At 49.9% G+C, this 22,174-nt stretch overlaps 1 pseudogene; it reads right to left on the bottom strand.

The window, feature by feature from the left end:
- Positions 1–6,823: 6,823 nt before the first annotated feature.
- LOC149357083 (uncharacterized) overlaps positions 6,824–22,174 on the bottom strand; it is a 50,295-nt pseudogene continuing 34,944 nt past the window's right edge.

The following is a 22,174-nucleotide window of genomic DNA, read 5'->3' as shown; positions in this document are numbered from 1 at the left end:
TAAAGGTTTATCAACAACAACAAGAGCCGGGCTACCAACTCCGCTCGTCGGGTAACGGCGGCCGCTTGGCACGGCGCGCCGCGCTCTTCCCACTAGAAGCGCTGCATATGCAGTATAAAACAGAGTACACTGTGGGGCCAGGTGGTCATATATAATCTGAACGAACAAACGTAGCGTTTAAACAGGACACAGAAAGATGAGGACAGGACGGGGCTACCAGTAGCCCCGTCCTGTCCTCATCTTTCTGTGTCCTGTTTAAACGCTATGTTTGTTCGTTCAGAGCAGTATAAAACACCTGCTTTCGCAACCTACCAGGCTTAACCAAAGATAATCCCCCGCCAATTTTTTCTTCTCTTAGTGCTAGTCTCTATTAATTGAAAGCCACGTAGTTCACTTCAAGTAATGTCCATATCAGTTTTAGAATTTCCAAAACGCAGTTACCCATGGCCAAACAAATTTTGCTCACACCGCGCCAAAATACATGCACTTTCAAAAAGCCCGCAGGCAAAGCAACAGATCCAGTACATGTAACCCGTCGAAAAAGCCAAAATTTGTCACGTCACTGCGTCGAGGGTAACCTTGTATTCGAAGTTCTAAATATTGATAGGACATTACTGGCGGTGAGCTACACACCTCGCAACACAGAGGGAGGTTAACAGTAATAGTTGAAATGTCGTTGACCTCCGTGTCCAACGCCTGGCCACCCCAAACATACATTCGGGTTCCGACTGCGGACGCCGTGTGGAAGCCACGGTTAGCCGGGGCCTCTGCACTGGCCGGAGCGCTATGCCACGTCAGGCTCTTAAGGTCAAGATAATATACACGGTGTGAGGATTCCGGGTCCAAGAAATCAAAGACGTACATCCGTTGACACAGCACACAAGCCGAGAAGAAGATGCTCAGTGCCGCCATTTGGCCGCACATTTCCGAGCGGCTGCTTATACAACCGGTATAAGCAGCCAATCCGTGACCTTATGTCCGAGGAGCTCCCCCACGTGTAGGCACAGTCACCGTAGGCGACAACGCTGTGGTCGCTAAAGCTAATGGGCTCGCCTTCGGGTTGCAGCACAGACAGCGGCACACCCCACTTGCACGTTGCAGGGTGGAAGATGTATACGCCTAAGCGGATATGCCTAAGATTACATCGCTGTCATCGTGGTAGTTGTAGAACAGGTGGAACGAGTAGACCTTTCCTTTGATGGCGACAGCATGCCGTTGACCAGTTCTGGAACGCCGTTCAGCAGCACGTTCCACATCGTCCAGTGGTAACCAATCTTCTCAGAAATGAAACCGAGCGTTAGTTTTTCCTCCCTGCTGAAGAGCAAGCAGTGGGTAAGAACAGGTATGGTAGGCGTTTTTATTTTTTTTTCTGCAAGCCTGTGTTGATTTTGGTGAGAAAGCTTCTAACGCACCCTTTGCTGTCATGACGATATAACAACTGTTCCTGGGCTTACGCGAAGAAGAGAGAGGGAAAGCGTGTGAGAAGGGTTGCGCAAGGAACGAGGGGACACGAGGAGAGCAGCAAGGACGCTACGCATTGGGTGGCGCATGCGTGTGTGACACCGAGACGCATTTTTCTTCGCTACAGCCTAATGCATCGTTCCGTGTGATGGCGTGAAGCGATAGTAATATTGCACCTCTTGAGTAGCAAAGGCATTGTGTGGTTGTTTCAGAAGCCACGGAACTGTAGGCCCTGCGCACACACAAGATTTGCGGCGCTCGTAAGATTGCAAAAACGAGCCCGGAGTCTAAGAATACCTGCGTAGACGGGCAGCTGAGGTCACAAAGAAACGCTAACATCAGCATTGGGCAGCCGTGGATGGAGTCAGGAGGCAGGTTCGGGCTTGGGCCACTTGACATCAGGGGGAGGCCAAAGCCAGCTAACATGCGGCCGTTGGAAAAGGGGTCAACGCAAAAGGAAAGCCGACCTCAAACTCGCTACGCGACAGGACCCCTAAAATCCGGACGTCCAAATGCTTGCGCCCCCATGATGAATGAAAAACCTTATTATGCAAGCGAGTTTGGACCGTTCAAGGCCTCAGGGCCACCGAGCAGCCCTCATATTACGCGCATGTGCCCAGGGTGCGTATAACCATGGCACTGGTCCCAGTATCAGGACAGTGACGTTGTCGCGAGTCCTCAGATCTGCGTGCTAGCGAATACCTCGCTGCAATTCACGTTACTGGTGGTAACTGCTCCTTTAGTTTTAATCTAGCATTGCATATTCGGCATGATTAAGGATTGTTACCTGACAGGAAAAGAACTGGCAAACTTCAGTTCACCTTAATAGTACGACGTGATAGCGTTAAAGTGTCCGTACGGTCGCTAGGGTGTTCCCTGGCGCACCGTTTTGCAGACACCGACACACTTGTTGAAATCATAAACTGTTTTATTGCACATCGTCGTCCACATTATTTAGTGCCTATAATTATTGACCCTCATTAGCTATGTGGCCCTCTCGTGTAATTTTCCTGCTGTGCGCTGGGAGATACTCGTACAAGGCCTCTATTTATCGAACTTATCGCAGGTTGCTCAGTGGAGGTTTCTGTTCCCACTGACCACATTTGCTTTTTTATATAAGCAAAATAACTTTCCTACGCCACTACCTTCTCGACCAATCAGCATTTTCCATTGTGTCAACGATCCTGACGATGGGTTTCCGGCCGAACGGGACTTTTAATGCGGTCGCGTAAAAAAAAAATAAAATTGGAGGGGACACTTAAACTGCGCATTAAGAGTACGACGGGATAGCTTGATGGGTTAATTCCCGTATATGCAGGCCATTCACTATTTTACACTGATAGATCCTTGGGAGTCCTCATACCCCTCCAGTCGCACTGGTGCAGTGGTTAAGCGATGGGCCTTGTGGGACCCAGGTTCCCCTGCCCGAGCGGACAATAATTTATTTAACTGCCACGGTCGGCAGTTTGATCACTATCCGGTGGGCACGTTGTGATGCCACAACAAGGACACGTGACCAAGGCGGCCCATGCGCCTCCTAAGTTGCTCTCTGGGAACCACCTGCCGGAAGCATGCCCATGATTTCTCGCTCACAGCGCCGACGAGGACACCGGGGCCTTTAAGTCGATAGAAGGCATTCAGATGCAGTGCTAATGTTCTTCTTTGTGCGGCTCAATAACTAAGGAAATTATGCCCGTTAGTTCTAAAAAAATAAAGGCGAGCGGTGTTTGCAAATGAAGCGTCTATTGCATTCTCAATTCACACAGTACCGGAAGGGTAAAACCAACGTAATTTATCGGACACCGTTAGCGCGCACGAGTTCAAAGGATTAATATTGCCACAACGGCGTTTCAAACCCGTGGCTGAGCAAACAGGTCAGCTTCGCTGGCCACTGCACGAGGGCACGATGCTATCGCCGCAACCGATCACGTCTCGTGTTAAACTGCAACACACTTTCACGCTGTGCGTTGCAAATCGCCTCTTCAACAAGTGCCACCTGCGGCGCTCCGCTCATAACACGTTTTCCACAACCGGTAGTTACCGCCGCGGTGGCTCAGAGGTTGGCGTGCTCGGCTACTCAGCAGGATGGATGGATGGAAACAACTTTATTACACACAAAAAAAATCTTCCAGGGTGCTCCCCTACTGGTTTAGTACTCCACGGGCTTGCGCTTCACGTAAAGCCCGATCCACCAGCCATTTCTCGCCGGCGGGCTGAGCGGTCCGTAAAGCAGCCTCCCAGGAAGAATGAGTGGGATTGGGCATGGGGTACTTACTGCCTTTGGGGAAGGACATTCCCAAAGGTAGTGGAAAAGTGTGGATCTGGGCACGCCACAGGTGTTACGATCAGGAGGAAATGTGGGGTGAAAGCATGAGAGACGGTGGGGGGATATAAAACAGCCTGTCTGTAATTGTCGCCATGTGGCGCTGGATGAGGGCGACAAGGTACTGTGGGGTGGTGGCAGTGTCATGCGGCTGAGTTTGTAGAATGTTGTAATTTGATGATATGTATACAGGACCGATGTAGCCTCTTTCGCAGGGTTGGGTGCCTGATCATCCGGGGTCCGGAAGGAGAGTTCTCGGGCCAGCGCATGAACGCGCTCATTACCGGGGATCGAGGCATGCCCAGGGACCCACGACAGAGTAACCGTTCGGTCGAGAGAGGTGACTGTGGCAAGAATACGATGTGTTGCCGGCGTCGCCACGCCCTTTAGGTAGTGGCGGTACGCGGCCTGGGAATCTGTGCAAATTTCGGTTACGTTATTGTCAAAGGTGGAGTGGGCCAGAGCAAGTGCGATGGCGGCTCCTTCCGCTTCTGCAGGCGAATTAGTCCGGATAGTGGCGGCGGCCCCCACTGTGCCGTCTTCATAGGCTGCGACTGCCGTGAAATATCCTGGTTTCGAATTTTCTGCCGCGTCGACATAAAGTATATCGGAGCGGTTGCTGTATGTTTTCGTGTAATAGCTCGCTCGGGCCTGCCGCCTACCCTGATGGAGACTAGCGCTCATATTGCGCGGTAGGGGCTTCTGATATATGTGATCCTGAGTGCGCAGAGAGATCATGTAAGGTGTAGGACTTGTTGGGATGGGAATGGGTGGATTGAGACGTAGCTGTCGCAGTAGTCGTTGTCCTGTTTCTGTGCGACTCAGGCGGACTAATTGGTTGGTGCGTTGAGCCTCTATTAATTCGGTCACTGTATTGTGGGTACCAGTGGCCAGGAGACGTTTCGTGCTAACCGTCCGTGGAAGACGTAGGGCGCAGGTGGTAGCCGTGCGTATTAGGATGTCTGCCTGTTGTGTTTGCCGATGAGTGAGTATGTGGTATGAGAGGTGGTATATAATGCGCCTAATGATTAGTTCATTTGTCATATTGAGGGTATCCCGTTCAGACAGCCCATGATTGCGTGCTACCACCCGCCTGATAAGTGCAGCGACCTGTTTGGTCTGTTTTTGCAAGAGCTGAAGGGTGGTGGTTGCATCGAGTGTGTGGCTAATGAGAAGGCCGAGAATCTTCACCTGAGGCACAATGGGCACTGGATTGCCGTACAAGTGTAGTTCCATCTGGGGGTCACTGGGGAGGGGATTCAGTTGCAGGAGTTCCGATTTATTTGGAGAGCAACGGAGGCCTCTGTTTGCTAAATGAGTGGTGGTGATGTCTATGGCAGATTGCAGGATATTCTGGGCTGTTCCAAGGCATCCTCCCGTTGTCCAGAGGGTTATATCATCTGCGTATATGGCTGTGTGCAGCCCTGGGATAGCAGCAAGGGCCTTTGCCAGTGGCGCTAGGGCAATGTTAAAAAGTAAAGGTGGCATAACCGCCCCTTGTGGGGTACCCCGGTTAGGCAGGGGGAAAGGCTGGGAGGCAATATCCCCAAGGTGGAGTTCTGCCGTGCGTCCCTGAAGGAAGGCCCGAATATATTGCCATATGCGGTGCCGCATCCCGTGGTGGCTAATGTCGTGAGGATATGGTCATGGCTTATTTTGTCGAAAGCCTTATGAATATCCAGGGCCAGAATGGCTCGCGTACTGGCTGTAGGGCGCCTGGTGCAAAAGAGGGACTCTTTAAGGGCAAGAAGTACGTCTTGCGCCGAGATGTTTGGGCGGAAGCCGAATTGAACGTTGGATAGAAATCCTGTTGTTTCTAGAAACGGTTGCAGGCGATTGAGAATGACATGCTCGAAGAGCTTGCCGACACAGCTCGTTAAGGAGATGGGGCGCAAATTTTAAAGAGTGAGAGGTTTGCCCGGTTTGGGTATAAATCGCATGCTGGCATGAGTCCAGGCTGATGGGAGCGTCCCAGCTTGCCAGTGGTTATTAAAGAGCTCCGTGAGTTCCTGGAGGAAGACTTCGTCCAGATTCAGTAGTGCCTTGTAGGTTATGCCATCCGGCTCCGGCGCCGTAGAGCGGCGAATACTGAAGAGTGCTCGGCGGACTTCGTTTAAGGTGATATCGGCATCAAGTTCTGGGTTAGGTGGAGGTAGATTGGGTGGATCTGCCGACTGAAGAGATGTTGGTATATAAGTGTCCCGTAGTTGGCCAATTACGTCGGTGCCCTTTTGGAGCTCTAGTTGTATTAGACGTTGTGTGTTTACTTGTGTCTGAGAGTTAGTGGTTCTTGGATCCAAGAGAGCACGTAGGTGGGACCACGTGCGTTTAGTGCTTAATGTACCCTTGAGGTCGTTACAAAATTTGCCCAGTTTGCGCGGGCTAGCGTGTTCGCATATTCTTCTGCCTCGCGAGTGAGAGCGGCTATGCGGAGTCTCAATTTACGATTGTGTCACTGGTGACGCCAGCGCTTGAGAAGTCCCTGTCGGGCCTCCCATAGATGAGCAAGATGCGGATCAATCTGCGGTCCCTTAGGGGTATTTTTAATGTTTTTGCTGTTCGCCTGGATGGCCTTCGCCAGACGATCAGTCCAGTCAGTAACAGTACAGCAGGGGTAACCGGGATCGAACCCAGTCGCGGCGGCCTGCGCTTCGATGAAGGCAAAACACAAAAAGCGCCCGTGTGCTGTGCGGTGTAAATGCTAGTTAAAGATCCCAGGGTGGTCGAAATTAATCCGGAGCCCTCCACAACGGCCCCTCCTACTCTCTTACGCCTTTCACTCCCACCTTCCTCCCTTCCTTCACGGTGCGGTTGGGGCTTCCACCGAGATATGTGAGATAGATACAGCGTCACTTCCTTTCCTCAAAACCACGTATTTAGAGGTGCATATAGAAGGCAAAGTCACCAAATTACAAGTTTCTATTTCACCAGAGAGAGAGAGAAACTTTATTACAACAGGAATTCGGGGCATGCCCCAGGGTCCCCGCACAACCCCACTTCTATAGTGCCTAAAATATTCTAGGCACTATACCACTGCACTCAAGTGTTTATGTTCCTAAGGTCCATAACACTGGCAGCCCGGTTGGTGGCGATGGTCTGCACGGCCGGGTCCTCCGAGCGCAGCAGGGTCTCCCAGTCCTCCCAGGTCTTGAAGTTCTCTAGGTCCCGAGGGGGAGGGTCCGCCGGGCAGAGGGAAAGGGGGTGGAGGGAAGAAGCGAAGGGTTCTGGGCATATGGCGCGTGCTGGAGTGGGGAAGGAGGGATGATAGGGGGCTAAGGTAAGGGGTAAGGGGAGTGTGTGTATCTGTAGTCTGCGCCAGAGTGTTGCGTGTTTGTTATCTAGGGAGGGGTGGGGCGGGGGGTAGAGCTGGCGTGAGGCTCTGTATGTCTGCGTCAGCTCGCTGAATGAGTGCATGCACTCCTTCGCGAATCCCCGATCCGAGGCCACCTGAGCCCGGTTTAAAGAACCTCGGGCTGAAAGGTTGGTAGCCTCGTTTCCGGGATTCCCGGAGTGCGCAGGCACCCATATCAACTCCACTTGGCGGGGAGGGGGTGCATCGGGTGAGTCCAGCTTGTCACTAAAGTCACTAAAGTCACTAAAAATATACCGGGCTTCCGTGCGAGTGATAGCGAGTGCGATGGCGGCTTCCTCTGCAGCCTCTGGGGATGTGTCTGGAGGGAGAGGTAGTGTGAGGAGAGTGGATGAAGAGGAGTCCATCACAGCTGCTGTCGCTTCATCACCCGTGCAGGCAGCGTCCACCCATACGGCGTCGGGCTCGGAGCCGTACGTTCGATGGATTGCCTTCGCACGGGCTCTCCGGCGCTGCTCATGGTGGGACGGGTGCATATTCCTCAGGAGAGGCCTGATGAGGAGCTCCCGGTGAAGGGGCCGTGGGATAGTGAGGAGGGTTGGGTCGTTGGCCGGTATTCTGATTCCGAGGGAATCCAGGATATACCGGCATGTGGAAGTTTGTGTGAACCTGATGTATTGGGCCTGTCGGTGGACTTCCATCAGTTCCCCGATCGTGTTGTGGAGGCCCAGGCCTAGTAATCTGTCTGTGGGTGTGTTGAGGGGAAGATGAAGGGCTACCTCGAATCTCTTGCGAATCAAGGCATCCAAAGCGTTTATGTGATCATTGGATAGTTGAAGGCTGAGGACAAAGGCATGAATGAGCCGACATAGGTCGCGCTCTTTCAAGCCTCTATGATGTCCCTATACCCTGCGGATGAGGTGCGATATCGCGCCCATAACCTGTTTAAGTTTCTTGAGGGTGGTGGTGTTTTTGCCATCGCTCTGGCTGTGCAGGCCCAATACACGGAGGGTGTCAACCTCAGGTACCGGATCACCATTCAGTTCAATGGCAATGGGGGAGCGGGGAGAGCGACGGTTCTTAGGCCGGATGAGGAGCAGTTCGGTCTTCTCTGGGGAGCAAGACAGTCCGATGGTTCGTGCATAATTTTGGGTGAGGGTGGCTGCTTTCTGTAAGGTGTTCTCTATGCCACCGTCACTGCCGTGGGAGGTCCACGGGGTGATATTGTCGGCAGAAAGAGTGTGCTTCAGGTGGGGAATAGTGGCCAATTTTCGGGCGAGGGGGATGAGGGTAATGTTAAACAAAAAGGAGGAAAGGACGGACCCTTGAGGGGTGCCGATACTCTGAAGCGTGTAGGAGGGGAAAGACAGAGGGCTGAAGTGTATCTCAGCCGTGCGGTCAGTGAGGAATGCTTGAATGTAGGCGTACGTGCGCACACCCACATTCAATGGGGATAGAGCAGTCAAAATCGCCTGATGTTCAATGCGATCAAAAGAGTTGGAGAGATCCAAAGCTAAGACTGCCTTGGTGTGACCTGGAAGAAGCGGGTCGAAAATGTCGTGTGTGGGTTGCAGCATGGCGTTCTGGGCGGATAGATGGTGGCGAAATCCCACGATGCTATGCGGGTAAAGATTGTTATCCGCCATGTGACTTGTGAGTCTCGCTAACACAACATGCTCGTGGAGCTTCCCTAGGCATGAGGTGAGCGAAATCGGGCGAAGGTTCTGTAGTGTAAGTGGTTTGTTGGGTTTTGGTATGAATATTAACTTCGCGTGGCGCCAGGACTGCGGAAGCTTACCCTCCTTCCATCAATGGTTGAAGTATTTCGTAATGTGGGTGATCGACTGGTCATCCAGATTACGGAGCATGGAGTTTGTGATTTGTTCTGCACCAGGTGCAGAGTTGGCGCGGAGAGTCAGGAGGGCCGCTCTGACTTCTATCTCCGTGATGTCGGAGTCGAGTGTGGGATTTTCCTGGCCTGTGTAGTAGGGCAGAGGTGTGGGGGCGCCTGGAGAGGTGTACATGGTTTGAAGTGTGTCTAGGAGGGTGTCGGGATCGTCAATGTGTTCATGTGTGAGTCGTGTCTCGTGGTGCTGTGTTGCTGATTTGGTGCGTGTGGTATCAATGAGGTGTCGGAGGAGTTGCCATGCGCGTTTGCTGGACAGGTTTCCGGTGATGCCGTCACATATCTGTCCCCAGTTGAACCGGCAGAGCTCCTCAGAGTGCTGTTGGATTTGTGTCTGCAGCGCGGCCAGCCGCTTTTTAAGCGTTCTGTTGTGTTTGTTGCCTTTAGAGCGCTCCAGGATGCTGTGATAAGCCTCCCAGAGGTGGGCTAGGCGTGTGTCGAGGGTAGGGATTTCGGTTGTAGTTTCAATGTTTCGCGTGTTGTTGTGAACGTCATGCTTGAGTGACTGCACCCATGCGTCGATGTCTGCGATGGGAGTGTCTGGGAGGGCGGAGCTTGCAGCGCGAAAGGCATCCCAGTTGATGAGTTTGTGTGTTGTATTTGCGTGACGGGGTGGTTTGTACGGGACAGTGATTTGTATAACATAATGATCGCTACCCAGTGTATGTTGTGTTCTGTTCCAGGTAACGCCGCGGATGCAGCGGCTCAGCGTCAGGTCCGGACCGGTGTCCATGCTGACACTGCTGCCGATCCGCGTAGGCGTCTGAAACGTGTTGTGCACAGTGGACCTCGATGTGTAGCGGTTGTGTATCCCCAGTCAGTATGCTGACTGTTGAAGTCCCCACCGATGAGTAGGGGATGTTTCCCTGCTAGATGGTGTAGCTTTCGCAGAAGTGATTCTAGCGGGGCTCTCGGCAGGGACGGAGGGTGGTATATGTTTGATATAAATATAGAAGGAAGTGAATGTGTGTGATGTATAAGTTTTGTGATCACGCAGGGCGTCTCAGACGTGATGTGATGAGTTTTGTAGGTGAGGCTGCAGTGTATGAGTGTGGACGCCCTGGGTGTGTTAGTGGTATCTGAGTGTGTAGATGTGTAGCTTGGGAGGGTTGCCCGGTGTGCAGTCTCCTGGAGAAGAAGTATGTGGGGCGTTGGTGTGATGGTGGGAAGGAGAAGTTGCAGAGATGCACGCTTGGCCCGGAAGCCGAGGCAGTTCCAAGTTAAAATTGGGACATTATTAGTGCTCCCCCCCGCCATATTGGATAGTGGGGGGATTGAGGAGGGTAGTAAGACGGGTGTCAATTGGTATGTGTGGCTCAGGAAAGGTGGTTTGTGCTTGCGGAGGTAGCATGGGGGGAGTGGGGGGGGGTTGAAGTTGGGTGAAGCGATGGGTAAGGTTATGTTCCAAGAGCTCCATCATCTTGGTAAGCATAGTGTCCATAAGCTGCTCTAGTTTTTCGGTGAGGGTGGCGGCAAGGTGATTGAATCTGGCCTCGAGGCGGGCGTCTAGCTCTTTTAGTTTGTGGTCAAATTTGGACTCGAGTGCTGCTAATTTACCGTCTATTTCTGGGGGAACGGAAGGGGGTGTGGCGTCTGAGGTGCGCTGCTTCTTTGCAGGAGTGGTGCTCGAAGTGTCTGTAGATGATGTGGTCGGGTTAATGACAGGGGGTGCGGGTTGAGGGGGCATGGAGGCGGCGGGGGTAATTAGGAGGGAGGAAAGGCAGCTTACCTCGTCATGCAAGGCCTTGAGTTCCTGGTCTCTCGGATCTGCCTTGGAGGACATGGTGTGGTGGGGATTGACGGATGGCTTTGCCAGAAACGCGGTCTGCCCACGTGACACGCGAGGAGTTGTTGCTGCCGTTCTGTCTGGTTCTAGACGATGACCTGGAAGGCGTCGAGCTGCGTCCGTTGCCTGTGCTGGGTTGATCGCAGCGGGAAAGCCGTGATGCAGACTTGTGCGGAGCCGATGTGGGGTGCGTCTTTACTACACGGCCCCCTAGCGGCCTTCGATTTCACAAGAAACACCTGCAGGTATTCACCCGCTCAGGAATTTTTTGCCACAACAGGAAATGAAAATGTGAAGTGCCAACGATTCACGCCACATTTTCACCATCACGGAGGGGTTGAACAAAGTGATTGTTGCTCGCAGTGTGAATAGACAACCGCTGCATGACACCTATACCAAACACCTGTTAGACGATAAGACGGCGACAAACACGCACGAAACGAAAGAAAAAACGTACCTCAGGTTTTAGGCAATATATATTTCACGTTTCTATTTAAGGCTACAAGATATTCAGTCCCTATCAATGTGACTGGCATGGCCGATCAACTAACCGAAATGTTCGATTGTAAAGCGTTATAAACGTATCTCGCGGCGTCAAGAAGGTAATTCGCTCTGAAAATCAAACCCGTAATTCAGAAGAGCCCTATTGGCCACTTATGCGCCGCTTATAGCGCTTTTAATCTTGGTTACAGCAACAGTACATGTTCGATTTTGAACATTCATTCGTTGAGTATCATAAAATAAAAAAACAGGAGTTGCTAACACTGGGCCGCGGTCCACGGCGTCTTGTATTACTCTTCTGGCCAATCGCAATAGTAAACGAAATCAATTTTTTAATGTTTGACTATATCCAACAATCCGTGTATCAAAATTATAGAGCTCATAATTTTTTTCTTGTGATAAGCTTCTTGTTTAGGTAACAAGAATCGTTTAAGCAGCGGACTACTTTTTCATCGTGGAGGAATTCTATACGCCGAGGCTGAATGTGGGCGGAGCTTCTCTGCAGACTTAAATTGTATCCGACTATAAGTCTACACACGCCGCGAATACCGATCACCATATCGCTGCTTCAGAAAAAAGCCGCGTGATGCCGCCACCATCGGTGGAATGACCGGCCCTTGTTTCTTATAGAAGCAGGTCTCTCTGCAGGATGTGGACAGTGCGGCTAAACGGTGTTCCAGAGCATGTCACCCACAGGGCTGTACGCATCAACGGCAAGGTCTACTCGTTCAACAGTTACCACGCGGCATGGAACTTGCTCCACGTCTTCATCTTCGACCCCGCGTCGCGCCGGTGGGATATGGTGCAGACGCAGGTTCCCGACGGCGGGGCGATTAACATTTCCCGCCACACAGTTGTAGCGCACGGCCACTGCGCGTATCTGTGGGGCGGCCCGCCCACCTGGCCATTTCCAAGTGTTCTTTATCGCTTCTACCCAAACACAATGACATGCAGCCGTCTGGAGGTGTCCGGTGAGGTGCCCTCATCGATGTACGGCAGCAAAGCTTGTGTAGTGGGTCACCGCAAGTATATCTTCTGTGACTGGGATCCATCGCCATATATGAGGGTCCTTGGCTTGGATACCCTGGAGTGGCATCGTGTCCCCACCAGCGCAGAGGCTCCGGATCGACGTGCCTGCCAACCCGCGTCTGCCATCGGGACACGCTTGTTTGCGTTTGGAGGCAGCCTAGCAGACCCGTCCCTCATCCTATACTATTTTGAAACGACCACCTCTTCTTGGGTGCGCCCAGAGGTTCAAGGCGTTCCCCCTGTGTGTCGGCGAGGACATTCAGCCTTCGTGTTCAACGAAGAGCTGTACATTTTCGGAGGGTACAGCGATGTGCTGAAGACCTACATAACAAGAAGAGCATAAAACGCATTCACGGTAGAACCCTGGCTTTTAATTCATCTGCACTTCCACGTGCCATCGCTCTTTGGAATGATCTTCCTGACAATAGCGCATCCATGGGCAACCATCAACCATTCCAGGATCAGCTACGTAGATATCTCACATGACATCGCTTTATCTCCTATCTTTGATTTTCTTTGTCGCAGTGTACTTTTGTTCCTTCGTTGCGATTACGTTTTGTTTTGGCCGTATGTCCGGCATTCATGAAACTAATAAGTACCTTGTATCCTATGTATAATTTCGCCTTCAAATTTTGCTTTGTACATTAGTTTCTTTTTACTTAATCTCTTGTATCTCAAGTTGTATTAATTAGTTTCTTTTGCACATTTGTCGTTCTTTGCCCCCCTTACTCAATGGCCTTCTGGGCCCTGTAAAATATTGTGAATAGATAAATAAATCAATGTGCAGAAGTCCGACCCCGTCACGTCGTGCAGGACCGAAGTGAAGACATGTGGCTCACCACAGTCTCCCAGGTCCTGCCATGGCTGCTCAGTGATGGTTGAAAGAGTGTTTATCTTCGGTGGCTTTGGGCCGGCACCCGACCAGGATGAGGAGCAGGTAGTTGAGGAGCGAAGATCGCTGACCGATCTCCACGTGTTGCACTTGGCACCGACACTGAAGAACCTGTGCTTACTTGCAGTAATTGATGCGCGACAGGTTCTAAGCCCCTTACCACCCTTCATTAGAGAAATTCATTCATTCATTCATTCATTCATTCATTCATTCATTCATTCATTTTATTTCTACTTTTGCCATACAAATTACCAAAACACTGACTGAACCCATAGCCAGAGGCTAGTGTGGGGTTCAGAAACAAAATATATGAAGCCAATGACACAGCACTTGTGAAAAATGAAAAGCACAAAATCACGGCGAAAGACCCAAATACATCATACAACAAGGAAAAAATAAAATAATGTGCATTTTACAGCAGAATGAAAAAAATCTTTCACGAACAACATGGTACAACAGACAAACCGAAGACAGCTGTCACATATGTCAAATAAGGCTCATAAAGTATGTTGGCAATTCTTTATTTGTTTCATGAGACTGTTTTATTTCGGGGGGTAAAGCATTCCAAAGCTTGGCTGCTGAAAACTGCACCAATCTTTCGCTGTACACGTTATAATTCGGTGGTAGGTTAAAGTTACTATGTGTAAGGTTTCTTGTGAGTCGAGAAGATGAGCGAAATCATCTACGCTATCACTTCTCACCCATCGTAGTCGATGGTAGATGCGGCATGTCAACCAAATCGAGTGGCTTCGGTGTAGCCAGCTTGGGGGTGCGACGATAATACAACTTTGGCGCCGCTACTTCACATCACAATAAACTCTTCTTTTATACGCAATGAACACCATCCTTCAGTGCTCGATTTTCGCGCAAGCAAAAAAGTCGCTAGTGTTTTGTTTATTTCATGCCACTCTGAGGCGGCACTTTTTTTTAATTATTACCAACAACATGTTTTCCCAACGAAGAACAATTCTCTGAAATCGATTCCATTCCAGCCTGGTGGTTTCATCAAGAGAATCGCATCAACGTTACTTCGGCCTGAAGCTCGCGATTAAGTCTAGGTGACCGCGTAGCCCCTGGTGGTCATTCTTTTCAAAGCAGTAGGCGGACTGCGATGCTGGATGTGGCGGTAGGCGTCGATTTTAGATCTTCTACGGATGTAACTTGCGTCTTTTGTGATTACTTCAAAAAGCCGAACAGTTATCATTTGCTTCAGTCTGCTAGTTATGGTCCACTTTTCCCGACCTACATTTTAATTTCAATCTGGAAGCACCCGACCGGTGTGTATGTCTTGAACATGAGCCGATAGAATTCGACAAAGCTTGCTTAAGCGATTGTATCAGGTGGATATAGTATTCACGGCAGTCGGCTACATGCTGGCCAGTACTTGAAGCTTCTCGACAGCTTATTTGTACGGATGTGAGAGCGCTCCGACGCACCGCGCACATCACATACACTCTCGACGAGCCATCCAGCGGCGGCTGGGGTGAAATGTTCGGGAAATATGTCTGTGACACCAACTTGGGTAAACAAAGTCACTTTGTGCCATGACGCTCTTCAGCCGCAGACAACCTTGCGCCATAAGAATTCATCACAGACAACAGAACGAGAAGGCGAAAGAATAAAATTTGATATTTGTGAATAAAATATGAAATTTTTTACAACACCATTGATGTTCATTTTTGCTGCATTCATTTGAGAGAAGTCGAATTCTCTTAATACCAGACACTGACGAGAAGGAAAAACTGCGACAGGCACATGGCTACGAGGCTCTCACGTTTTAAGGCGAAAGCCTTTAATGCCTCATCGTTGTCGACAGAAGGTTGTCAGCAGAGGTGTCACGCTTTTCGGTTGGTCGAAATGGTTATGACGTCAGAGTGCGCAGATTCGAAGTAATGAGGTCACCCACGGATGTCTGACGCCCCCTTTTGGAGCGCGCGACAACTAATAATTTAGTTGTCGTCCGCTCCGACAGGGGGCGTAAGGGGTCCGGACTGACCACATTACATACCTCATTACTGCGAACAGAACCATGTATACAACCGAACACATCGAAGCAGAGAGAGAGTTGTGCTAGAGAAGCAATCAAAGTGTGTAATTGTAATGTGTAGTCAAAGTGCGTAGTCAAATAAAGCACTAGTACACCGCAAATAGTGTTGCACTCAACGCGAAAATGTGCACCAGGAAAGCCTTCCGCCTTCCAGCACTTTGGAGAGCCAAAGTACCTCTGAATTTTCTGACCTTATTTATAAGATTTTCGCTTGAGCTCTCTCAAATAGGCTACAGCTTTCAATGCCTACATTGAATGAACCTCTCCAAACATGTGGCTTAATTAAATGCAGCGCGTACCGTGTTCAAGTATTGCAGTGGGGCTCACGAACAATTACACAGGCGAAAATCGACCTGGCAAAGGCATTTGATCGCGTGTGTTATCCGTTTCTTTTTTTCTCTTGTAAACTACGTCAATCTTGGTTAAATCTTCCGACTGGGATGCGCCTTTGCCACAAAAACTGTTCCTCGTGTTTTATTGAGAATCGCCCTCTTTCACAAACAGTCCGCATGCGGTGCTCTTTGAAACAAGCTTGTCCGTTGTCCCTGCTCCTGTTTGCAGAAGAACTGAGGATTGTGCGAGTTGGTGGTGATCCATCGTCAAAAACCAGCGCTTAAGAACACGTACGGAGGACAAGGTGAAACAGACTGACGGCGCTGAACTTACAACTGAATTATATTCACACGTAGGCAGCAAACTTATACATTTACACAAACATGCGCAATGGCGTCTTGTCAAACCCAGATACACAGTTGCAACTCACAAGCGTAAAACTAGAGAAAACAAAGAAACAGCAATCATCCATTCAAGGCACGTGTGCCATTACCTCACCCTCCCTAACCAGAATGAAATGAGCTTGCTTCATTCTGGGTAGGGAGGGTGAGGTAATGGCAGACATAAGAGAAGTTTATTTGGACTCTCGATCAAAACGGGACATTTGTCCCTCTACAAAAACAAAGATACATTGCGGACATTGATGTCGCCCTATTGTTGGGACTGGGAGTCCGAGCCAGGAAACGGTCGAGGCGACGGTGAGTAAAAGGACGTTTATGTACAGTATGTACAAGGGCTTTTACATGATACAAGGGTCAAGAGCACAACGGGCAGGCACACAGAAGAAGGCGGCCCCGGCGGCGAGCGTAGCTCCGGCGTGATGGCTCTTCTGCTGCCCGTCTGCTGCTCGGGTTCAGCGCGGCTCCGTTTTTATAGCCGCTGGTAACGGTTACGGCAGCCAGCCGTTCAAATCCTCCAATCACTGGCCACCGTTCAACTTAGACCAATGGTCGAGAGCCGGCGAGCGTCGGAGCAATTCGCACCGACGGAGAGGAGGAAGGGTCCGTGTCGGCGCCGCGGCGGAGGGGGATGAGTCACGCTGCATGTCGCGACTTGTCCGAGAAAGTCTGGGCCTGCTTGAGCGCCGGCGGGCGCGCAGCGCTGGTTTAGACAGGCCCGCCAGCGAAATGTGGGCGTCGGCACTACACTATGCACACACACTCACAAGGAACGTAAGTGCCCAAAAATAAAAAGTGTCCAAGAAAGTTCTAGTGGGTCCATACGCGGAGGAAGCACGCCGGGTTGAAAACCGCGCAAAAAAAAACCGCGCACGAACAACGCGCACGAACAACCCGCGCCACCCGCGCGCGCGCCACACACACGCACCACACTTAATATCGCAGCGGCACGCGCCTTGCACACGTGCCGCAGTAATCGGCCTGCTTTCGGGTCCGGCATGTTGACCACCGAGCCGCTTCTGCCAACATCCAATTAAATGGCGGATGTCAGAAATGTAGCAAGCATGTTATCCGCCGCTGATACTAGTCATGCGCGAAGTCTAGCATTTTACACGTATGCTTCGCGGACTTGAGGCTTTATCTCAAGGCATTACATCAGAGGAAAAAGAGAAAACGCACACGTAAATACAGTGGTTTCAAACAAAAATAATATATAGTGTGGAAATATTGCATATTCGTAACAATATATAATCAGCTGTTAGAGCACTTGTAAACGAATTAATATATGCGACTGAAACTAGCGGGTAATGGTAGTCGTTCCAGTCCTGAATTGAACGAGGGCGGAATGAGCGATAACAAGCATTCGTGTATCATTAAAAAAAGTGCAACTTTTTCACAGCGGCGCAAGTGGCGCGATGTGTTAATGGGCCGCTAAAACAAAATATCGTAAATTTTTTTCTGGCAGTATATTTTACGGAGAAAACATAGCCGCAGAATTTGATTGCGTAACTATAATAGAGGAAGGTACAAATTAGTTTTCATATTAGGGGTGCTGGTGGTACGATGACAGAAGTTGAGAATGTAACGAGCAGAGCGATTCTTATTATGTTCGTAGCTAACTAGAAAATCAAGACCAGGGTGCCGTTCTGAGGCCGCATTCTCAGGTTTAGAAGGAACTAGTGACTTGTAACGTTGTAGGTAAGTGAATATAGAGACAAGAAATTTTGTTCTAAGTAACCTAGAGAACAGTTAGCATTACTCGTCATACAGTTAATATGGCGATCCGAAGAAAGGTTAGAAAACACACAGAAGCCTAAGCAGTTATACGATGCTAATATAGTGGCCGTGTAATGTGTGATGTCAGTGCACTTTAAACAACGCCAGGTGGACGTAATTTCTGGAGCCCTTCTCTCCGGTGTGCCTCATAGCATGAGCCGCTTTGGAGCGTTTAACTCCCCCAATCCAAATCATTCACTCCCACCTTCCTCCCTTCCCTCACGGCGCAGTTGGGGTGTCCACCTAGAAGAAAATTTCCTTTCCTTCAAAGCAACTTATTTAGAGGTATATATGGAAGGCACAGTGACTAAAATCACATGTTTCCAGTTCATCAGCAACAGCTGTAGGAATTGACCCACTTTAGGCAATTCTTGCTAGAAGATGAAATGCAAAGCTGAAATCCCGACCATCCACACCACATTTTCATCATCGTGGCCAGGTTGGTGGTTTGTTGGTTTATTGGGGTTTAACGTCACAAAGCAACTCAGACTATGAGGGACGCCGTAGTGAAGGGCTCCAGAAATTTCGACCACTTGGGGTCTTTAACGTGCACTGACATCGCACAGTACACGGGCCTCCAGAATTTCGCCTCCATCGAAATTCGGCCCCCGCGGGCCAGGATCGAACCCACGCCTTTCGGGTCAGCAGCCCGAAAGACGCGGGTTCGATCCCGGCCGCGCCTTCTGGGCCGCTGACCCGAAAGACGCGGGTTCAACAGAGGGGTTGTTCCTCGAGATGCGAATACATGACAGCGATACTATGCACCTGCTAGACGATAAGGCGGCAACCAAACACGTGCGAAACGAAAGAAGAAAGTTCCGCAGGATTTAAGCAATATATATTTCACGCTTCTTTTCAGGGCCGCCAGATATTCAGTCCCTATCAATGCGACTAGGATGACCAATCAACTAAACGAAATTATCTATTGGAAAGCGTTAACCACATATCTCGCGGCGTCAAGAAGATAATTCGCTCTGACACAAACCCGTAATGACAGAACAGCCTCTTGACCACTTACGCGCACTTTATAACGGCTTTTTGCGCTTTTAATCTTGGTGACAGCAACAGTACATGTTTTTTTTTCGAACATTCATTCGTGTGAGTGTCATAAAATGACACAAGTATTCGAAAATCTAACGGAAATAGTTAACCCGTCGACGCACTATGTCCGCTCCCGCCGCGAATAATGGTCCCCATAACGCTGCTGCAGAAAAAAGCCACACGACTCCGCCACCATCGCTTGAATGACCGGGCTTTGTTTCTCACAGAAGCAGGTGTGTCTGCAGGATGTGGACAGTGCGGCTAAACGGTGTTCCAGAGCATGTCACCCGCAGGGCTGTACGCATCAACGGCAAGGTCTACTCGTTCGACAGTTACCACGCGGCACGGAACTTGCTCCACGTCTTCATCTTCGACCCCGCATCGCACCGGTGGGATATGGTGCAGACGTAACTTGCCTACGACGGGCTGTTTTACATTTCCTTCCAGACAGTTGTAGCGTACGGCCACTGCGCGTATCTGTGGGGCGTCCCGCTCACCTGGCCAGCCCCGAGTGTCCTTTACCGCTTCGACACAAGCACCATGGAATGCAGCCGTGTGGCGGTGTCCGGTGAGGTGCCGTCATCGATTTACGGCTGCACAGCTTGTGTTGTGGGCCACCGCAAGTATATCTTAAGTGACTGGGATCATTCGCCATATATGCGGGTCCTCGACTTGGATACCCTGGAGTGGCACCGTGTCCCCACCAGCGGAGAGGCTCCGGTTCGACGTGCCTTCCACACTGCGTCTGCCATTGGGACCCACATGTACGTGTTCGCCAGCAGCCAAAGAGACTCTTCCCTCATCCTATACTATTTCGAAACGACCACCTCTTCATGGGTGCGCCCACAGGTACAAGGCGTTCCCCCTTTGTATCGGCGAGGATATTCAGCCTTCGTGTTCAACAAAGAGCTGTACATTTTCGGAGGGTATAGCGATTTGCTCCAGACATACTTGGCAGATATGCACAAGTACGACCCCGCGACGTCGTGTTGGACCGTAGTGAAGCCATGTGGCTCACCACCATCTCCCAGGCTTTTGCATGGCTGCTCAGTGATGGGTGAAAGAGTGTTTATCTTCGGTGGTTTTGGGCCGCCACCAAACAAGGATGAGGGGCAGGTTGCTGAGGAGCGAAGGGCGCTGACAGATCTCCACGTGTTGCACTTGGCACCGACACTGAAGAACCTGTGCTTACTTGCAGTAATTGATGCACGGCTGGATCTAAGCCCCTTACCACCCTTCATTAGAGAAATGGTCTACGCTATAACTTCTCAGCCATCGTAGTCGATGGCAGATGCCTCATCTCAAGGAAACCGAGTGCCTTCGGCGAACCCGGCTGGGTGGTACGGTGATGATGCAACTTCGGCGCAGCTGCTTGACGCCGAAATAAGCACTTCTTTTATACGCGAGGAACGCCTTCCTTCAGTGCTCTATTTTAGCGCAAGCATGAAAGTCGCTAGTGTTTTGTTTATATTCATGTCGCTCTGGGCCGCCACGTTTTCGTAAATAATAAAGCGAACAAATTTTCTGAACGAAGAGTTATTCACTGAAATCGATTCACCTCCAGCCCGGTGGTTTCTTCAAGCAAGTCCCATTAACGCCACTTCGGCTTGAAGCTCGTGATAAATACTAGGATATCGCGTAGCCACTGCTGGTGATCCCTTTCAAAGCATATCTTAGATTGAGATATGTGGCGGTAGGCGTCGATTCCAGCACTTTTCCGTAAACAACTTGCTTCTTTTGCGACGACTTTAGGAAGCCAAACAGTTATCACTTATTTCCGCATGTCTGCTTACACTTTGACGCTGCTTAACAGGTTCACTGATTTTATAGCCTGCTAGTTATGGTTCTCTTTTTTCCTATATACATACTAATTTCAATCTGGAAGCATCCGATCGGTATCTATGTCGTCAACTTCAGCCGCTAGAATTGTTCAAAGCTTATGTAACAGGTCGTATCAGGCGGTGATCATTTTGAAGGCAGTCGACAGCATGCTAGACTGTAGCTGAAGCTTCCTTACAGCTTATTTACACTGATGCGAGAGCGCTCCAGTGCACTGCGCACGCCAGATACATTCTCGACAAGCCATCCCACGATGGCTGGTGCGAAATGGGGAAATATGTCTGACACCAGCTTGAATAGACAAAGCAACTTTGTGCCACGGCGCTCTTTAGCGACAGATGACCTCATCACAATTGACAGCAAAATTCATCACAATCGACAGCAAAGGCGAAGATGAGAGAATAAAATGTGATAGGCTATGCGGATGGCCGAATGGGAAACAATAAACAAGCGGAGTGAAGGGGGCGATGGAGGACTAAAACATTATATGACATGTGAAAATGGAAGCAAGGAAGATGGGAAGGTAAGAACATAAAGCGTTTGTATGGGCGGTTTGTAGGAGAAACAGAATAAAAAAAAGAAAACACGCCAGAAAAGAAACACGCCCGCAGGCAAAGCAACAGATCCATTACAAGAAACCCGCGGAAATAGCCAAAATTTGTTACGCCACTGCACCGAGGGTAACTTTGTGTTCGAAGTTCTAAATATTGATAGGATATTACTCGCGATGAGCTAAACACCTCCCAACACATATGGAGGCTAACAGTAATAGTTGAAAAAGTCGTTGACCTCTATGTTTTGAAAGAATGTCGTGCCCCAAAAAAAGACGAAACAGGAAGGAAACATAGAACAGGAAAGAGGCGCAACTTCCAACTTTAATAACAGGAAAAGGTAACCAGGCGCTCTTTTATAGGCGCTGAGCTGCATGAGGGTGCGTGAACATAGGCAATAAACTAAAAACAAATGCGGTGATGGACGAGTGATAACAGCACAAGTCATACGGAGGTCGCTATTACAAAAAGCAGGGTTGATAACACTTGCGAGTGTGATCGACAGCACAGATTGAAAGATTATGAATAAGGATAAGAACCAATGCTAAGATATTAACAATCATAAAACCGATGGAAGGAAGCAAGCGGACTTTCCAAAGGGCATCTAAACGAAACCGTCCACAAAAGCTAGTTCGTTTCTGGTGAGGAGAACAGAGGGCGTGCTAACGCAGTTGTCTTTTCTTCGATGAATATAAAAAGCCTCAATTATTTCTCTTTCTATTTCTTCTTTTGCCCTGGCTAGAAACCTGGTTTCGTTAAATTTCGGACAACAATCTTTACACCTGCCACAATGTATAGCTAGGTTGCTTCCCGTCTTGCTTTTTAGGATTACATTGTGCTGTCGAGCACGCTCATTGAAACACTGTCCCGTTTGCCCCACATACACTCTGACACACGTCAAAAGGATCTCGTATACCACATTAGTGGTTCATTTTGTGAACACTGTTTGATGTTTGACAGTACAGGGCTTTTTTACCCGCT

This window comes from Amblyomma mixtum, chromosome 3 (assembly GCF_055824585.1).
Source record: "Amblyomma mixtum isolate Tamu chromosome 3, ASM5582458v1, whole genome shotgun sequence".
In the NCBI taxonomy this organism is placed as follows: Eukaryota; Metazoa; Arthropoda; class Arachnida; order Ixodida; family Ixodidae; genus Amblyomma; species Amblyomma mixtum.
Note: the sequence above shows the minus strand (reverse complement) of the source record. Positions and strands in the feature narration are given on the sequence as shown.